Here is a 21357-nt window from a genome sequence, read left to right on the forward strand (position 1 = left end):
TATATATGAATATATATATATATGTATGTATGATCGATCAATTGCCAGTCTCTCCGCCGAACTCATTCATGCTGGGTGCCTTTGGTGTGCAAGTGGCCTGCTCAAACCAATTTATCACCAAAAGGGCCCTTCATCAGGAACCAAACCAGAGCACTCTTAGGGGTAAGTAAAATGCATTTATTCCGCTCAGAATTACAAAATGCATCCGTTCCACTCAGCATGACCTATTTCAGCGATTTCGCCTTTTTCAAATGCTTTGAGTGAAAAATCATTAGCGTGCAGGTAATTATGTAGTCCACTTGGCTCCTCCTGCACTGAGGCCAACAAATAAGGACTATAATCTTGCTGTAGTCCCTTCCGTTTGTAACACCGTCATCATTATATGTTTTTTAATTCCATCTCTGTGATATTCATCTTAGTGATGGTATTTATTTAAGTAATTTTTGCCACATTGACGGCGTTCAAATAGTGCCAAAGTGCGCAGTAAATATCGGAGTGGCTACAATGCACGTTCTCCCCTTTGCCAGCCGCATTATTGTCCATCTGAAATATTGTACCTGAAAGTGCCAGTCTCAGTAGCTGCCCCTTCCATGTCGTCATGTCCCAACTATTTAGTTAGCAGGCACACTTTTCCTTGGAATGCGACGGTTCAGGCAGATTTGTTTATACGATCCATCAGTTGCCACTCACTCCGCCAAACTCATTCATGCTGGGTGCCTCCAGTGTACATGTGGCCTGCACAAAACAATATTTCACGAAAAGGGCCCTCCATCAGCAACCAAACCGGAGCACTCTTAGGGGTAAGTATGATGCATTTATTCCGCTCAACATTTACAAAATGCATCCGTTCCACTCAGCATGACGCGTTCCAGCGATTCCGCCTTTAAAAAAATAAATATATAGATATATACATACATATATATATATATATATATATATACACACACGTACATAGATACATACATACACATACATACACAACACAATATGCATCTCACCAAACATGCAGATCAGGTGTGGTATTCATTAGGCATCATGTGAATGTATGTGCATTATCTTGTTGCATTGCGCATTCTGTGGCGTGAGCTGTGAATTCTGTTGTGTTTAAATTCGGGTGTGTTGTTTCAGCTGTGGCGTCTGGCAGCTCAGTGTTGGAAGGATACACTCGGGCTTCGCTGCTCTGGGCTCAATAAGCGTCTGTGTTTCCATTTACTATGCGACTGAAGCTTGTTTCTGCATCAGGTCATGAAAGCATGTTCAACAAACTCTGCACGGTTTCATATTTCAATAAGAAAAAGAGTACTGAAAGCAGAAGCAAATGGCCGTCATGGGAACATCTCTGAGAATCACACCTCTTTTTGAATGAAGTCCTTTAATGCAGTGCTTTAAATGGGAAAAACAAGTGCAGGTACTCATTAGATTAGAGGCGTGGCAAGTGGGCGGGACTAGGGGCGGGGCGAAGAGCAATATATGATCGTACCTAATGACTTCTGTACCAGTTGCAGCACATGTCAAAACACACGAGAAATGCGTTTATGGCAAATAAAACAGATTAACTCATTACACATAATTACATGCTCCTCTGAAGCAGAGCGGAATCTGTCCTGGAGGAGAAACCTAACCTGCGCCTGCCGTGCTGTGGATCATGGTACCGGTACTCTCCCTGGCTACAGAGAAGTGCCGGTACTACTGAGGGTAAAAAAAATCCGGTAAGTACCGGCCCATTTAAAGCACTGCTTTAATGCAAAAACATTGTATAATAGAATTATTATGGTCCTTTGGTCAAACGAATCAGTGGTTCGCCAGCCCTTGCCAACCCCCCGCTCATCTCTTCCATTCTTTTCATTTTAGTCCTCGACTTGTGGTCACAGTTTCACATATTTGTCTTCTGTGGGATGCCTGTGAGTCAGTGCTCGCTCCAAGATCCAGGCAACGTTTCTGTAATGTTCAGAACAAATGCAGCACACAGAAACAGAACAACGCTGCTGAGCAGAGGGAAGTGATTATATAAGCAGCATACTCCAGCGCTGGTTGCCAGGGTAACCAGGATGTTTTTGTTAGGTTTAGTGTATAAAATGTAGTTCACATTTTGTACTGTTTCTGTCAGCAGTTTTGCAGATGGAAAATGTTAATCAGGCAAACAAAACGGTACAATCTACGAACCAAGTCATGGATTTCTTCTGTTAACCCAGGGAATTAAGTGTACTTGATTCCACAGTGAAATGCCACATCCTGGACCCCCTAATCACAAGGAACCCTAACACAACAACTCTGGTACGCCCTAGAGAAAACCTTGGCGTACCATATGGGAGGGAGGCAGTTAGTTGGTCTCCCCACCTTATATTCCCACGGGGAGCTTGTCCAGGTCCTAGCTGGTGGCAGCAATTTCATAGTTTTTTGGGGGCAATTCCTTTTACTGGCCTTGCCGTTCAAATATAATTCATTATCTGTGGATAATCCGTGTTTGTTTTAACCCCTTCAGCGCTGCGCGGATTCCCCCGCGGTGCTGAAGGGTTCGAGCGCGGGCGGGGCCATGACGGAACGGTTCCGTCATGAGCACAGCTCAACCGATGCTCATGACGGAATCGTTCCGTCATGAGCATGGAAGGGGTTAATTAATACTATTTTTTGCTAACCATCTCTGTATTGCTTTTACAATAATGATCGTGTGCAGCTGTCTTTGAGGTAAACCTCAGGTGATCGCCTTCATCTTGTCAGCATTAGTGATCTAACTGGTTAATTTTTGAACTCTAAAGAATCTTGTGTAATGATTGGCGGTGGGTTGCTGCTAACTGCCACGAACAGAGCATCTAAGCTGCAGTACCTCTTCAGCCTGACCCACTCTTGTTATTACCTTAATGGAAGCCTCGTGCCAGCCCAAGGGCTCCACAGATATAGACACAGAGCACCAAGAAGACTTTTTTGCCCTTTACTAATGGTCAGAGGACGGCTAACCCTAAGCCACCTATATACACGTTCTGGTGAGCTGATGGTTTACCGCCTGACCAGCACATCCTCTCCCTGTGCCAGGGTTACTTGTTTGTTTAGTCACTTTTGCCTCTGTCCAGTACTCACTTCGATGGCTGGATGCAGAAGCTCACAGAGGTCCTGCATTGCCCTTACTTATACCCTTTGTACTTGTGGACCCACATTCTGATTGCCTAGAAGGTCAAATAATTGGCCTGATGTTGGTAACTTCCTTGGGTTGTGAGATATCCAATTTTTAAGGGACCAATAAAACAGGTTTCTCGGTTTCATAACTCTTTATTGCGAACACTGAGGTACTTGATGCAATAGTGGTATACTCTTGTTTTCTTTCCCCACATGTTGCGCCCTTTACCTTTTGTATTCTTTGTTATTCGCTGTAATACACTGTGTTGGTGGTAGAATCATGATTGTTCATGTTCTCAGTTTAATTTCCAATAGCACGGCACTCACAATCAATTAGTGATTGTGAACAGGGTACGTTGTTTGTAATGTAGGTATCCGAGGGGATTTCAACCCCCCCTCAGGCTCCGTGAGATCTTTGTTTTGCTAATTAGAACATTCTGCCCTCTAGGGGCGGAAAGTTCCAATGGCCTCCGTAGCGGGCCCACCTGCTGCTAGGGGTGTAACATTGTATTGTGTTGTAATTGCATTTATATATCGCTTACTACCGCTGACGAGGCGTCAAATCACTTTTTTCGGCGAGTAGCACGGTACTCCGGAACCCATAAAGGATTAGTGGTGAATCAGTATAGTGAAAATATGAAAGTAATTTGAGTGGTGGATATGTTGGTCAGTTATTTGGATTGAGAAGGATAGTGGAGGGATACAAGAGGGAAAAACGTTTTCATTTATGTAGTGCTTGCTACTCTTAATGGTGTGTTGAAGCACCTTTTTGGCGAGTAGCAGGCTATTTCGGACCCCAGAAAGAATTAGTGGTGAATTAGTATAGTGAAAGTATGAAAGTAATTTGAGTGGTGGATATGTTAGTCAGTTATTTGGATTGAGAGGGATAGTGGAGGGATAGAGAAGGGAGAAAGGTTTGCATTCATATAGCTCTTGCTACCCTTTATGGAGTGTTGAAGTGCTGTTTCGGCGAGTAGTACACTACTTCGGAACCCATAAAGGATTAGTGGTGAATTATTATAGTGAAAATATGAAAGTAATTTGAGTGGTGGATATGTTAGTCAGTTAGTTGGATTGAGAAGGATAGTGGGGGGACAGAGAAGGGGAAAAAGGTTTGCATTTATATAGTGCTTGCTACCCCTGATGGGAAGTGCTTTGTTCAGCGAGTAGCACGCTATTCTGGAACCTATACAGTGTTAGTGGTGAATTAGTATAGTGAAATAATTTGTATTGTTCACTTACCACTTGCATGAATCCTTTTAACTTATCTGGTCCTTTACGGTGGAACTGTTTCATATTCTTCATTCTGTATCAATGGTGGCACAGTGTAGATTACACACTCATTCTAGAAAGTGTCAGTCTGATTGAAGCATATGTCAAAAGTGTACATACCTGGAAGCAACCGTAGTTGTGTAATATTTTGTTGAGCTTTTAACTTCTGCTATATTCCGTTTTTGGTTCTTATTTGTATTGCGCATATATTCACATATGAATAGGTTACAAAGAGCGTTCTATAGTAACATAATTCTGGCTGGACATTCTTTTTTCATTGTCGTTGTGATAACTGTATTGTACTGTATCTAGCCCCTCCCTTTGAGTTAGGCCTTCGCTGCCCAACCAGCTACTGCAGAGAATCTAGAACGCTTGAGAGGCCAGTTTTCCAATGTAGACAAAGCAACAAGCGTTCTAGTTTTTAGGGAACCCTTTTAGCATCCCCCTTTGGATAGCTGTGGGTCATGAAAACAGAACCACTGAAAGAGTAGTGCAGAGTTATGAATGCTCTCTGTGCCACTGGAACCAAGCTATAACTGGCTGATGAGCTCTAATAAGGCTAAAACCGGTCCAGGGTTACTTGTGTTCTGGCTCAGGTGGACCTGTTCTGGGAGTTCAGGCTGGACTGTATGTATTGGAGCAGGTTCAAGACTGATTTGCACATGGCTGGGTCCAAGCTGAGGTGGCATGGTGGGTAAAAAAACCAATCGATTGGGATGCGGCCCGAGCAGTTGCCAGTGGCTGAGATTAATTTAAGATTAATTTATCATTACATTTATCACCCTATTTTTGATGCTTTAGTGCAAGGGGTGTGCCCAGACGTGGGTCCCACGCTCACTGTGCCCTGGTAACCAAGCTAAATTTGGCTGATGAGCTCTAATAAATGTTAAGTTGGTCCTGGGTTGCTTGTGTTGTTGCTCAGAAATTACCTGGCCTGGCAGTTTAGACTAGACTGTTCCCATCAGACCAGCATCAAGATTGATTTGCATATGGCTGGGTCGAAACTGAAGTGGCATGGCGGGTGAAAAATGATGGATTGTAGTTCGGCCCGAGTAATTGCCAATGGCTGAGATTAATTTGAGCATTCCATCCATCACCCTGTTTTTGATGCCTTGTTTATTTTTAAAAGCACATGTTAAAGCCAATAGGTGTTAAAGAGGTGATTATGATTACACTGTGTGAAAGCCTTGGTACACATATTTTTGACATGAAAATTAACAGATTACCGAAGTAGGCCAAGGATGGGGTGTTGGGTACCCCCCCTGACTGATTTGCAGTGTTAATCCTTGTTAACCCCCCAGTAAAGGAACTGTATATTGTTTTGTAAACTGTTACTTTCTGCGTATTTGCAATTTTATGGTTGTAGGCCCAGTGCTTAATTTGTGAAAGAAAGAGTGCTGGTGCCCGAAATCTTTTCGGAAGCCCGCACCCCGTGCAATTAAATTAAACATAGTCACGCGGAATGCCAAGGCTCGTTAAAACCACCTCATGCCTCTTTAAGCCACTAGAAGACACTCCCTAAAACTTTATCTCACTCTTGCAGGTTCCTTCTTTAAGCTTTCTGATAGTTTTGCTATTTTTCTCTCTGTGTTTCCGATCTGAGTATTTTCCCTCTCTTCCGCTCGGTAAGTAAATGATGAGAAGAAATAAGTGCTGGTCACCAAAAATAAGTCCCTGTAGCCCCCACCAGCAACCATCAACTCAAATTATGCACTGTGTAGGCCTGATGGTTGTTTTGTGTAACAGCTATTGTTCAGTATAGATAGCCTGAGCTGGTTATAGTGGCAAGCCAATGCACACGGGTTTTGGCCTCATTTGTTTCTTAGGAACATTTGAGTTTGATGTCGTGGGTCTCTATTGTTTGTTATGAAAGGTTCTGACAAAGGCAATATGGCTGATATATATTTGTTATGAATAATAAATATATAGCCAAAAGGTTTTCAAAGGTGGGTTATCACAGTTGGTTAAATTCTTCACATAAGCCTTTCATTACTTGGAATTTTCTCATAGATTACATTTTTAGGCAATGGTTTTGGTGTTGGATACCTCCTCTGATAAACCCTGGAAATAGAAGATTTTCACTGTGATAATTCCTAAATGTGGTTCTAAGTGTGTTTTATCAAACTTAATTGATTATGTATTTGTAATGTTATGTCTGTCTGCCTAATGGCTGCCGTTTAGTGTCTGAAATAACTTTAATTAATGATCCAGTCATGCCTACAAACCTTACTTGTTGGTTCATTAGAAAAAGTTATTACCAGCACCATTTATACCATGTGTTTATAATGAAAATTTACTGCAAAGACGGTAGGCCCGAGTTATTTCTTGTTAACTATGTTAAAGCCAGTAGACCTTTAAAGGCGGATTGTCATTTGTGTTGATTCTTTAGCTTCAGTGACATTTGAACATGTTGCTTGTAGCGCTACGAACTGTAATACAGAAAAGGTTTTGGTTGTGTGCATGTCTGCCCTGTTCCAACTCTGGTCTTGGTGCTGCACCTTTTCAAAATGTTGGGGACCTCCAGACCAGTGCTTCAATGCGTGAAATCAGAACTGGTGAACCTGAATGGTAGAGAGATGAATACTGGACTTGCCTCTCAGGTACCACTCAACACACATCAATGTTTATTTTATTTATGTATTTATTTATATTTATTTTGCATACGTGGTATTTTGCACAGAAGCAGAGTCTTGTTCCATATTTGGACAGATACACAGCCACAATAGACGCATGTGTGTAGAGTATTCCCCTTGACACATGCTTCTCCTCAGGTCTACTGGTTAAGTTGTAGTTTATGACAGATATCCTGTTTGTTGATAGGATCAATCATGGAGAGGTGCGAGAGGAAGACGCAGTGGATTTGCCCTTTCATGCATATTCTTGCAGTTCTGCACGGACAACCAGGTAACATTATTTTGTATTTATTTTTTTATTTAAGGAGTTTTTGTATAGCATTGAAACATGTTGGTTTGCAGCGACTTCAGGGCGCTGAACGATGGACTCTGTGCAGGACTCAGTCTGGACCAGACATATGGAAATTTAAGACAAACTTCCTGAAAGTAATATAAAAAATATTGCGTTTTAGAGAGGACCTACTGGTGAGTGGTGCCCGGTCTCTGGAAAGGTGTGGGGAGGTCCTGTATAGTCATCGGTATGCAGAAGGCATTTATAAATAGATAGGTATTTTGGATTTTCATGAATTTAGGGTAATTAAGTTGATCATTTAAGGCAAGGTCTAGTTTGTTCTAAAGTCATGGGCCAGGATTTTAAGGTATCTTCCTCAATGTTTAGTTCCTCTGGGTTCATTTTTGCTGACACAGGCAGCATTCTTGGACTTCGGATTCCATGAAGGTCGATAATGTGGGCCGGAGTTTGCAGGTAGATAGGTCCTTGTCCATATTGCATAGTGTCTCTATCCTTTGCTGTTCTGGAAACCATTGGATGGCCATCAGAACAAAGATGAAAGGTTTGTGTTCTTTTAGAAGCAGGCACATTCTGGCTGTCTGACTCTGGATTCTTTCCAATTGTTGTAATTGTGACTTTGTAGGCCTGTGTAGATCATGTTGCAACAGTTAATTTACTAAGTGTTCTGGTAGAGGAAGCTTTCCTTCTTCCATGAAAGTATGTGTTCCAATCCTTTTGTCTTGTACAGTGATCACCTGAGTCCTTCTCCAACCAGAGAGCTCTAAGTATCATCTGTATACATCTGGAATTACACATAGGAGTGGGGATAGTGAAAAACCTTAGTCCCAGTTGGACATGAATACACCAGTTTTGACATGTTGACTTCTGTCAGTAGAAAGGAGCCAGTCCTTTTCACAGCTCTGTCTGACACGCCCGTCCACTCCTTCAGCCAGTTTAGTAGAATGAGGTAATGAACCGTATCGTATAGGTCGACTAGGTGCATGGTTGCTCTTTGATTCTCATATCAGGCCAAGAGGAAGCCCTTACAAACATGCTCTTAATCAGTTTTGTACAAATCATTTCTTGTCAGCGGTCCTGTGGTTAGCTGCGTACGTTGGCTCTAGTCCCTTTTTTTTCAGAAGTGGTTTGATAATGGCAGTATTGAGGTCATTTAGGAAGGTGTCAGATGACTGTGATGTTAAGGATGGGCTTGACTATGACAGCTGCAGGGGAGTCCGAATGGCTGTATGACTTTATATGGCCTGAATATTCTTTAATATAAGAATGCTGAAAAATGTAAAAGAGACCACCATGAACGTCTTATGTGAGGTGATATCTTTATGCTGAGGTTCTGGTGGAGTAACTCTGATACTTTAGGGACAAAATGTGTTGGGAGGAAGTGCCATAGCAATTAGAAGTAAGGAGTGTCCAAGCAGGTATCCTCAGGGTACCTGAAACCAGTAACTAGCTTGTGGAGCTCCCTGGATTGATTAGCTGACGTAGCAATGCTGGTCAAGTGGTCCGTTTTCTTAATTTTTCTCAAGGTTGCATCAGAACTTAGTGTGTTGTATAAGACTTGGTGTGTTGTTTGAGGCATAGTTTACTTGTGTTATGATATAATTTCTCCCAGAAGCTGTCTAGTACCCTAGGGGCTGCTGGAGTACTCTGAGGTTCTTAGTGAACCATCTTGGATTTCACAGTCTTGTAAGGAGCCTTATTTCCATAAGAGGTACAAGTCCGTCGAGCGGGTAAACCTTTATTCCACAAGGAACCTGGCTTTAAAGTAGCATATCACAGAGGGTTCTTATATGTAAAGAATTCAAACTATGTAACAATATTTTAAGGAATGTGCCAGAAAACATCCTGACTAGCAACAGATTTCTCTTCAAATGGAATCTATGATATTATGCAGTGTTGTACTCAATTTAAACAACATGCACGAAAATCATGCATATAAGCAGTGCAATATTTAGATTGCATGTTTGTAAAAGCAAAGGATTTGCAAGCTCAAAGTGGCTTCTGTCTATATAATAAACCCATTATGCAACTAGGAAATACCTTTGCAACTCTCAAAATGGGGTTTACAATCCGTTCCAAATAACAGTTAGGAGGGGGCATGAAAGGTACTTCAGCTCCTAACTGTGAGTCACAATGGGATGTATATATGGTTTGCAATTGTGATTAGCAACCATTATCATCAGAATGTGTTGGGTAACCTCAGGGGGATCAGACAGTGGCCTAGGACACCACCACCTGTTTCTCCATGTATTTCCAAACAGGCCATTTTTTCTTTCTTTAAAATCAGCACCTGTTCCGTTAAAGAACGGCTGCTTTACTTTTCGAGGAAGCAAATACAGCGGGTCACTCTCCCGGTATCTAGCCAATCACAGGCGGATGCTAATTGCGACCAGTCTAATTGATATGCATTAGGCAGGTCATTCTGCGATCCCCTACAAATAGAGATTTTGTGACGTGACCTATTAGCTTGAAACTCGTGCTGAGTGCCCACAGAGACCGTAGGAGAGAGGCTGTAGCTTTATCCAATTTAAAGGGAAGTCATGATTTTTTCTCCCTGAAATGAACTTAAGTCTAATACCATCTAAATTTTCGGTTCCACGTATATAAGAAGTGTAATACTTTGCAAGAACAGAGAGTAACTCACTGGCTAGGAGTCTTGAATCTAAACTTATACAAACTGTCTTGAAGATGGTCTCAAAGATTCATCACTACAGAGACCGAAACGTCGACGTCGAACCTACTTTTCCTTTTAGTGATTTCCCATACATGGGTTTCCATACATCGATGACTAGTTAATTATTTTTGGTAATAATTACAATACTTGACATTAATGTTGTGAGACTATTCATGTGAACCCTGTACTTTTTTCTGCTTGGATATAAACATAAAAATAGGATTTACACCCGTTTGTTTGAATTTATTTCATGATCAAAACAGTCAAATTCTTTGTAATGGTTAATTTATGATCTCATATCTAGACATCCTTAACAGTTGATAAACTAGTATATATCTCCGACTGAATTAAATCCCTTGTTTGCACCTTACTTGTTATATATTAGTACATAGGTGACATCACAATATACATGAGAGACTGGTCACAAAACGCTGGTGCGCCAATATTCGCAACCTGTCTTGTCGTACATTGGGACCAGTGATCTCAGATCAAGGAGAATAAGAAGCCTACAATTGGGTACATTGTATGAAGAGGATTGCTCTTCCTGTATTTGTTCACCATAGGGAAAGGGGGATAACGTGGTCTTCATAGGCTCAGTGAAGCGCTGCATTGGGCAGGTCATGTCCATCACAGTGCAAATCCCTTCCTGCTTTGTGATATTTTCCTTAGACCCGCAGTACAGTGCATGTACTTGGACAGCTGTCACCCAATCCACTGCTGTCTGTTTATGTATTTTACATCTGACTTTGATGTTATCACATTACTATTTAAAGACGGGTGAGCCATGATCCTTTGTCTCTTAATAAGCAGTGTCACTGCTCTCTTTGGGTGGACAGAAGGGTGGGAAACTCCTCCTCATGAGACTGATTTTGTCCACAAAAACGTTGCTAACATTTGAATTCAATTTCATCATCTTGAAGGTGTGCCTGATAACTTTTATGGCAGAATTGTAGTAGTATGAAGCAGGATGCCGCTTTTTCTGTACCATGCTGGCAGTAATCCTGTCTCTTTTCAAAGGCAATATTCTTTCTGGGTGAGGCCTCCTTTGCATCTGGGCCTTTCTCAGACCAGAACCTCAAGTAGATGTCTGATCCACCCGGAGAGCTACACTGGTGGGCAGTTAGGTTCCGCTTATGCAGAGAGATAAAACGAGGAGGTGGGGGACTGCGAATCATGCCTAGAAAGAAAAGTCCCATTTTGGGATGTGTTTGAATACGTCAGGTAAAACTGCCAGAGAAAATTCTAATACCAAACCCGTGGTCTTCCCCAAGCTGGATTTGCCACTTCATTCTGTCGTTTGGAAAGAGGACATGGTATGGAATCAGTTTTACTCCATGGGAAAACATGTTTTCCTTCATTTAGACGCGCTGTCCAATCGCAGGGGTCTCTAGTTAGTACCTGGAAAAACTGGCGAGGGAAAACATGAGTTACTGAGAAATTCACGCACAGCTCAGAATCAAAAACAGCCCCAAATAGCATTTGCACCTGTTCAAGAGGACCAGTAATGAGATGCTAGGTAAAATAAGGTAAATTGGAACAAGAAGTTTGGAGTCCTTATGTAAATGGCCCTGCTGAGGTCACAGATGTAATGACAAGCTAGTTCACACGGGAGCAAGGTTTGAAAAAAGATTTTTTCCCTTTCCAGTGCTGGCAGAAGTAAGGAAAATGTATAAGGTGTTTCCCTTAGAGTTCTGCACGTACAACATTCACACCTGGGACCCCCCCCCCTCAATGTGAATAGAAGGTAGGTGTTCCCCATCCAGTTAGGTCCGTCTAATATTTGCACCTGGTACCCCCTCCGAACCTGAGTAGAACTTAGATGTTAAAACAGATTATAAAAAATATAGTGGACAGCCTGAATCCTTCAGAGATATACAAACAGTATTAGTAAACACCATTGCACAAGCATTAGAGCATTCTAAATAGTTATATATGGTGTACAGGGTGTTGATGGCGTTTCAATCCCTTAAGTGGATGCCGGGATCATCTTCAGGACATTTAATAAGCAAGCCTTTTAGACATATGTCTGAAGTGCCTGGGTAATTGGCCAGGTTGTATAAATAGCAACTTGGAGTGAGACCATCGTGGGGTCAACGTGGGGTCATTGTGAGTACCAATGTATCGAAGGGCTGCGACCGGATAGCAAGTACGGTAATCTAGTCTAAAGTGAGGCGCAGATTGCGGAAGCGTCTTGGATCCCTGGGCCAGTGCGATGAAAGGGACCCAGAGTGTGCATACAGTAATGAACAAGCATTTACAATGCAATGGTCTCGGCATTGGTAAAGTTAGAGCTATTGGCATTGCTCATGACATTATTTTTGTTTATGTTTTTGTTATTAAAACATTTAAAGAAACGGCATTGTTATTTACAATTCACAAAGCAAGTTCTTGAGCAGGTCCTCGTACGCGTGGGGATTTATGTGTGTAGTGCAGGATTCACTGCTGGATGGGCCCTTTATAATCAGCCCTTATTCTTAGCCGACTGGGACTGTTACTGGAGTTAATGCTATTTTTCCCCAGAATACACATGTTGACATTCAGATGACGGGTATGCTTTTCCCTATGGAAGCACTGCGTGCTGTGTAGACGCGTGGTTCTTTGTACTGTGATGATTATGATAGACTTACGTATGAGACTTCAGGAGCATCCTTTAACTCCTCAATATTAAGTTTGGACCAGATGCGATTCCTCTTAGTAACCGGTACAGGAGAGTGTTTCTTTGGCCCAAGAGCAAGCCAATGCTCTGTGAGTCAGGGTGGTTAAGTCTCCCAGCCAAGGATTTGTATTCAGCACTGAAGGTGGCAGAACTGGTTTTAAGTCAATTCTGGCTCAGGCAGCCTTAACTAATTTTTTTATAAAGGTAATTTTCTGCTTAAGTTATCTAAAATTTGATTTCATCATTAAGTCAGATTGTAAAAATAATCAGAAAACTACAGTTTTGCCCGTTCCTCAGTGGAGATGGGAAAAAAAGAGTTTGATCCGACTCATACCTATACGAGAAAAGTGAAGTTCAGCCGACTGACTTAAACAGCACTTGACTTTTATTTAACTGTGAGGGCACACTAACCCCAATAGGTGGTGTACCCTAATTTTATTATATATTAGCACCCTGATCTATGGGCTAACTAGGCACACTTTACGGGTGATTTATGGTTATATATAAAAATAGCTTTTTTCCACATAGCAAAGGCAGTTTGTCATGTGTCACTGCAGTGCATTTAGGTATAAATGGTTTTTACCTGCATTTAGTTCTTTAAGTAACAGCCTCAAGGTGGCCAAAACAATTCCATGCATGCCTCCCATTAACATGAGAGCCACTCCCTCCTCCATGCCCTCCGTCCTCGCAGACACAACCTGGAATCATTGCCACCCTAAATAAGTCCTCATTGTCCACCCTGATTTATCAAACACATTACTGGGGCTGAAAGCTATTTGTTTGACCTGAGAAACTATATAGTAATAGTTTTCTACCTTGGAAATGACAAGTATCTTTATCACTCTGAGTGTACTGCAGTGCATTTAAACTGCAGCATAGGCAGCGAACAGTGGCACTGCTGGCAGAAATATGTTAAGTCACTTATGTGGGTGGTGTGAAAATACACTGTAGCCCATGTATGACGTTGAACTTTCCATGCCCCAGATACACTTTAGGTACCATTTACAATGGACTTATAGGTCAGTTACATAGGCAAAATAAAGAGTTTCAATGTACAGCACATGTTTTAATTGGGATGCAAGGACACTATATAACTAGTTAGCAGCGGTCAAAGTGCACAGAGAGGCAACAAATCTGGGGTTGACCTTTCAGAAAAATGCAAATTTGATACAGTCCAGAATTGTTTAACTCTATTATGAATCTGTACCCTTGGCACACTAATGAGTGAAAACTGCTCCACCTTCCATCACATCTCCCATAATTAGACCCGCTTGGTCACGTTTGATGTTTCCTACATGAAACTGTGCCTAAGCGAGGCTTCAGTTAAGGTTACCTTTGGTAGTGAGGGCCCCAGAGTAAACACTATGTCCAATGCTCGCAGAGGCTGCATCCGATCCTGGACCAGGTTGGGTCCCACATCTAATATCTATATAGACGACAGGATGTGTGGTACTCTTAAAAACTGTAAAATGTTGATAACCCATAAAACACATAGGGAATAAAACTCTCAGAAATATCTGTCATTTAAAAAAAATCTATCATAATTTGCTTAAGGCATTTCAAAAGTAGGGAGAAAAACTGGTAGGTTGGAAGGCATTGAGAGCTGAAACCCTGAGTCTATGCCCTAGGGGCAAGGCCGAACAGTAGCGAAGCAAGGGTGCCATCGCCCCTAATGCAAAATAGGGAAATGGGCCTCCAGTGCCCTAGTTTGGAAGTTAAAAAAAATAAAAATACTATAACTGACCTGCAGTGGGCCCCTCAGTCCTCTGGGCCCGTGTGTTTTGACTTGCAAATGGTGCACTATTGATAACTAGGCCTCTGGAACTAGCAATGTCACACCTCTACCCTTCCTTGTACTGATGAGGGACAAAATATCCACCCAATTTCTGTAAGGAAAGAGATTCCAAAAATTCTTCAAAACCCCCACCCCCAATAATCACACGGTGGATACGTTTACACGCTAGTAAGGCCCGCTTGACCAGAATACTAGGTTTGGCAATCATGTATTTGATTGCATTTTTAAAACGGTAACATAACTTAACTGCATTGTTTAAACATTGCTAGTTAAATAGAATAATTGCGAAAATGTTGAGGGGGTGCTGCTGTTTTTTTTTCCACTAGGGGGCGTGGCATTAAAACCTTTTAAGTCTACTTCTCTAACCCTATAAAGGCGCTGTGTATACAAAGTGTCTTTAGACAACAAAATGAACTGGTCTGTTGATGGAGAAGACCTGAGATTGAAAAACTGTAAAGACTGCAGCAGATTTCAGACGACAGAACATATTGAAAAATAATCAGCCCCGAGGCGATGTACATGAGAACAGTTACTATCTGCACGGGGCTGGCAGGGTGATGAGAAAATGTAATATTAAAGAGAACATTTCCTTCAAGCCTAAAGATAACTGTTCTATCAGCTTCACTTTTATTGTTCAACCTGAGCTTCCGAACTGTGTAAAAATGTTTTACTACTTCCATAAATCTTACAAAGAAGCAGGGGCGCCTGGATTGCTACAGAAGTGGAGCGCTGCTATTCAAGGAGTGCTATACCCGTGGTATGTGTATTATAACGTCTCCATGAACCAGAGGCGCAACTAGAGCCAAATTTCGGGGGGGGCTAAGCAAAAATTTCGGGGGGGGGCTGAATCTTTAAACAGTCAGCAGAGTGGCGCTGATTTCGGGGGTGGGGGGGCTGAATCTAGGCAGAGTGGAGCTGCAGGGGCTCTTAGAAGGGGTGAAACAACAGCGAAGTGCTCGGGCGCGGCTTTGTGTCTGCCCGGGAAGCGGTCTCATCCCGGGCTGCCACACACGACGGGGGGGGGGGGGGCTGAAGCCCTGTGAGTCCAATGGGTGTTGCGCGCCTACCATGAACTAATGCTCTTGGCTAGTCAGGTCTGTAGGAGTATCAACCGTCGTTGCAGGTTGCATGTAATACATAATTTAATAATTTTTAATGGAAAAAAAATTATAAAAAGAGGTTAAAAGATTCACTAGTGCACGCCACACACAGATGTTTGCAGGGTGGGCTAGAGCGCAGACAGCAGAAATGTGGTGACTGTGCGCATTGATTTGCATTGCAATGCCTGCATGTGTCTGCATTGTGCTTTTAGGCCGAGTATCTCTCATATGCGATTACATACAAAGGATTTGCACTGGAAGCACAAGTAAGACACGCACAAATGCGAGTCCCGTGGCAGCAGTTGCACGTCAACAGCGCGGAAGCAGTCCCACGTCTACCATGTGAGGTTCGCTCTGGGAGAGAGAGGGCGCCTCTCGGCGGCCCGACATATCCCGCCAACTCAAAGACACAATTAGAATCCAGGGGGCAGACGCTCTGCCATGGAGGTACCCCCTCCCAACCTCGCTGCTTCAGCGCAGCCGCGGGCTGACCGGACTGTGGAAGAGGGGCTCGCTAGTGCCGAATTAGCACTTCCTGGCACAGTGCCATCATGTGGCACAAAACCGTTAGCATTCTGCCCTAAATAAAAGTATTTTAAACAAAGTCCCCAACTGCCCCAGGCAGCCCAGAAAGCGAGTTTGTATCTCGCCCCGGCAGCAATATCCCCGGCTTTTAAGGAGACCAGGATCCGCAGGAATTTAATTCTATCCTCCCTGAAACAGATGTATCCACCAACCAGCCCTCCACGAGATGGGCCTGGCGGCGAGGGTGCGTATCGCGTTCACCCAACCGCACTGGATGCTTTCTGGAGATCAGACCGCCTTCCCATAGAATGGAATCCCTGCTTTCAACAGTGGTTACGGACGTCACATTTTTTCAAGTAAACAGGCAAGAATAGTGAAACCCCTGGTATACCTCGTCCTCTAGCCCCCACAGATCTCACCCCTTCGCTCTGCATGTGTATTCAGCCATTCAGCCAGTCTGGGTTAATATCGTTACTACGATTCATGCACGAGCCCGATTTCTAATTGTTGCTTTCTCAAGAGGACGAGCCCTCAATTAATCTCACTAACAGGAGCAAACAGTGCGGGCCTCGCTTACCATGACTTGTATCAAATTCGTATGTAAGCCTTTAAACAGCTAAGAGAAATACCGAATTAAACAAGCCGAGGGCACCGGAAGACAGCACCGCCTTTCTCCGAGGCAGAGCAGAAATGCCTCGGAGAAACGCAGCGTCCTTTTCGGATTCGGGGCGTGTTTTGCTGTTGTCTCCTCCTTGAGACTTCTCGCAAAAAACACGCCCCCCGATCCGAAAAGGACGGGGCCTAATCAGAGTGACTGACCTCTTCTCCAGTGGCTGGCCAGCATTTACGAGGCCAGCCAATGGAGAACAGGGGAGAAGAGGGGCTGGTTCAAGCCCCTCTTCTCCAAGTCATTAAATCTCCGACTTCCGGTTCTGCCTTTCGGCAGACCGGTAGTCCTCGACCTAAAAACGAGCCGCGAGGGCGGTCCCAATTCGGTATTCGCATTGATTGCTGCTTCTTGAGTCTGTGTATCTCGGAGGTGTAACAGCCATTGTAGTGGCTTATGGTACTTGACCTGTTGTGTTTCAGTTAGGAGATCGGTTGTGTTTCATCCCGGAGGGTGTGAATTTGATACCTGAGCTTTCCCTTGTTGTCACATAGCTCTGTGTATAAGCATCGACTCATCAGCAAGGTCGTGGGTTCGTGCCCCACTTTGTGCAGTGAGGATTGGATGCAAACCTAGTGAACCTTTGTAGCAAACTCGAGCCCGGCTCTTAAACCAGCACACTCCATCTGAAGCGGGTTGGATTGCACCAAGCGCCTAGAGGATTAGATGTGAATGACGTGTTTTAGAAATCACAACATTGTCACTGCCCTGCCCCAAAACTGGCTCCGATGACGGAAGTCACACAGTGGCGTCACGAACCACAGCGCACTGATCTTTCAAGGCATGGTCTAGTGGACAAAGTGGCCACTTGCCTAGGGCCCCCACTTTCCAAGGGCCCCCTGGGCAAAGTAAACTGTCTCCTCTAGCTCAGTTTTGTTTATGTAGCGCAAACGTTTACATATCATCCGATATTAATTGGCCACACTAGGCTGGATTTAGCAGAAAACGGGTAACACCATTCTAAGTTGTTCCAAATGACAGCTCACACGTGGTCCCTAAATCATGCCTGGAGCGGGGTAAATGCTTGTGCGGGACTGCTAGAAGTCTCGTCACGGGGTCCCTGGTGCAGCAGGTGCTGGACAGTGCCGTGGGGCCCCTTGCTGTCCGGCGGCATGCACTTTCCCGTGGGGGGTGGCTGTCATCTCAGGTCCCCCTCCCCCTGCTAGAAGGCCAGGCTTCAGCCTCTCAGGTTCATGACTTGTTGATTTAAATCCGGGACAACTGCTCAGACCTTTTAAACATTTACTGTCAGCAGAGAAGCTCCGGGCCCCAAGCCTGGCGTATTTTAGCACTGGTGGCAGCAGTGACAGCGACCCCTACAGGGCAGACACCAGACTGAGAGCGGCAGAGCTGTACAGTGGGACCCACAACAGGCCCCATCCCTCTGACAAGACATTACCTCCCGCCCGCCCCTCACCAGACAGACCCAGATATGACTCGAAGCAGCATCTACCCTCCTGCTGAGGCAGCCCCAAAACAAGGGGGGGGGGGCAGAGTCTGCAACTGCTGCTAGTCTCAATGAATGCACGCACAAGACTCCCAAGCAGGTCTCTGATTGCCGCCAATACCCACCCCTCAACCCCCCATATTCCCCCCATTGCATTCAGCACGTTCATATCCATACAATCTTACCTCGCAAATAAAGCGTGTCTTTAAAAAATCAAAACTGCCCCGATGTGCAACAACAACACACCCCTTTTTTTGGCTTTCTAATTCAATAATGGGGGCCTTTTTAAGGTCTCGCTGAGTCAGCGCGCATGCGCTGCTCGGAGAGACATTTTGTAGGTGAGTTTTCAAAGTGCTGCCGGCTGGCCTAGCACTTGCGTTCACGCGAGCGTGCACGTGCGCATACGCCAGCTTTCAGCCCCATAGCTTTCCTTTGCCGCGCGCACCGCATCGCACACCACTCGCCAGCCTACTTTTGCCGTCGCACGCGCTTGTTAAAATTCCTTTCCTGCCCACTCACCAGCCTACTTTTGCCATAGCGCGTCGTGTGTGCTTGTTTACAGACTGAAATCTGTGTTCCGGTGTTGCACCCTTAACGAATGCTGCTTGTCCCGTAATAACGCCAAATACGGCTAGAGTCAAGGGGGACACCCGGGTCAGTGCATCCAATCATATTGGAGGAAACATATTGATGTTATATTGGGGAAAGCGTAATGACCTTGGGTTTGTTGTGGAAACTCTTATCTATGGATTGGGTATAAGATTTCTCGATGTTTATTGGCTGTACTGTATCATAGCCTGTAACGTGGCAGATGATTGGCTTAGTAAAACGCTGCCCAATTGTTCATTGGCAACGGTGGCTGGAAAGCGCATGCGATGCGGCTCAACACACAATTTGACTGCCGGTCTTTCGCATCCTCCTGGTCGGTCGGCATGTTTCTGGAGTTGAGAGGTCAGTTTTGGCTGTTTCTGTAAACATGTGTCCAAGTTGATGGCACCCAGAGGTAAAAGCGATCCATGTAACCCTATTCAAAGTTGATGAGATGACATTTCTCTACTAAAGTCTGTTGTCGCTCGATAAGAAGAAAATGTGGCCTAATGGTCGGAGCTGCCGAACCAGGTTTGAGCCTCGGCGTCCGCTTAACACCCTGTGATTCGGGCAAATCACCTAATCTCCCCGTGCCTACGAATAATGAATGTGACCTTGCCTAATGTAACTGGTGCTCATGTAAAACCGCAAACAAAAAAAAGTCACCTGCTCTTTCGTACTTCATGGCTCTGCTGTTCATCCTAGACTCCACCCTATGTAGCTGGCTCGGATTGGCTGCTCCTGCGCTTTTAACTCCTACGTCGATCAAGTGTTGGACATTGGAAACAGAGGAGAATGTTTGCAATCTCTTGATTAAGCGTAGTTGCATTGCACGAATTAACGATTCCTTACCATGAGAAATAACCATAGATCAGCTTATACCTTCTTCGGGCATGCTTTTATTTTGTTGCAGGTTTTATATAGTGCGAACTCCACACAAGGGTATTGGAGCGCTTTATATGAGCACCGATTACGTTACAAATTCAGGCATGGGGAGATTAAGTGATTTGCCCAGAATCACAGGATGTGGACGCGACCCCGAGGCTCGAACCCTGGTTTCCAGCACCAAAGTCGGCAGTCTAGCACTTTGGCAGCAGTTAAACCAGTACAATACGACTATAATGCTGGTGTTCAAAATTACTACGCTTGAGTTTTTGAAAAAGTCCAATAAAAACCAGTTGACAAATTGATAAAACAATAGTGTTTTTATTTGATTAGAAGTTAACAAGAATTGGTTTGGTTGTCAGAAGTTTCTGTAATGGGAGACCACACGCATCCATTCAGAGTCAGTAGGGCACGGTTTCACAGTCTTAGAACTGATCATCCCACATCATTTCTTAACGAATATTGCTTGATCAGGTGAGCAAAGGATCCTGTATGTGATGTGGTGTTGAGTAAATTCCAGAAGGTAACACAACCACACACACACACACACACAACCACACACACACACAACCACACACAACCACACACAGCATTGACATAGCCAATGGGTCTCGCCTTTGGGACCGTATCAGTGTTTAGCCACGCAGCAGTTGATGTGGTTGCACCAAGGATATTGTGCTGCATAACTAAATAATTAGAAGGTCTCAAAAGCGAGACCTATTGGCTATACCAATGCTTGTTTGTTTTGCTACCCAGGCCTAATTTTTCCCAGTCCGACCCTGTTTAACTTACCCTTCTATCCCCACTCTCCGAGAACCTCTTACCCCCGGCTTTCTCTTCTCACAGCCCTCCTCTGTGCTCCTTCTTTTTGCTAAAATAGGGGGTCAGTAGAAAAGAGAGGGTACATAATCACCTTTCATATCCTCCGCTCTTTACTATTTTCACTATTTCTGCCTGAGGCGCTGCAAAGCGGTTCTATGTGAGACCTCTACGCGCTTGTTGGGCGTGGACCACAACAGCAGCCTTAGAAAATAATTATTCTCTTCCCCCTCCCTACCTCTCTCTGTTTTTTTTTTTGCTAAGCACCTTCTCTCTTTCTCGTTCCCCGCACTAAACCACCCCCACCCCCCTCGGTTCTTCTAATATATTAATGCTTTTGCTTCCAAGTTTCACATACACCTCTCCCATTAGCACATTCAAATTAACCACATGGAGAGGAAATGCTTATGAAAATGATTTGCTTTGCTAGACTCCCCTTGAAAACAGGTGCTGGCGGCCCGAGTGCCCGATCGTGTTGTACATTCGCCTGCTCAGCTCACAACCACCAACATCCTAGGGTTTCTGACTGTGAGGAGTCCTGTCCGCGCACAATGTTATGGACCACACGTTCTACCCTACAATGCAACAGTCACACACGACCTAAAAGCATGCTGCCAAGTGGCTCTGTGTCATATGTGACATGTTTAGCCAGTGCTCGCATTTTGGCCACACAAGACAGAAATGGCTAGGGGCGGATCCTCAAAAGTCAGGTGCAAATTGGGCACTCGCTGATTTTGTTTACACTGGGTCCACAAATTCGGGGGTGCGCAAATTGTGCACGATCATCTTGGAATGTAGAATAAAATGAGAGAAACTTTGTCCATTTCAAGGTGTGTATATAGCGCTTGTGAACTGCTTACTTGCATATCGCCAAAGAAAGCACCTACATCTTGCAC

At 44.1% G+C, this 21357-nt stretch overlaps 1 protein-coding gene across 1 annotated transcript in view; it reads left to right on the plus strand.

Moving 5' to 3' along the window:
- Window positions 1–1545: 1545 nt before the first annotated feature.
- LOC146809624 (outer dynein arm-docking complex subunit 1-like) overlaps window positions 1546–21357 on the plus strand; it is a 358293-nt gene continuing 338481 nt past the window's right edge. Inside the window, exons 1-2 of the mRNA XM_085616472.1 lie at window positions 1546–1709; window positions 7204–7287. The gene's annotated coding sequence lies outside the window, so the exon portion shown is untranslated. The remainder of the gene's footprint in view (window positions 1710–7203; window positions 7288–21357) is intronic.

Source organism: Triturus cristatus, chromosome 7 (genome assembly GCF_964204655.1).
Source record: "Triturus cristatus chromosome 7, aTriCri1.1, whole genome shotgun sequence".
Taxonomy (NCBI): Eukaryota; Metazoa; Chordata; class Amphibia; order Caudata; family Salamandridae; genus Triturus; species Triturus cristatus.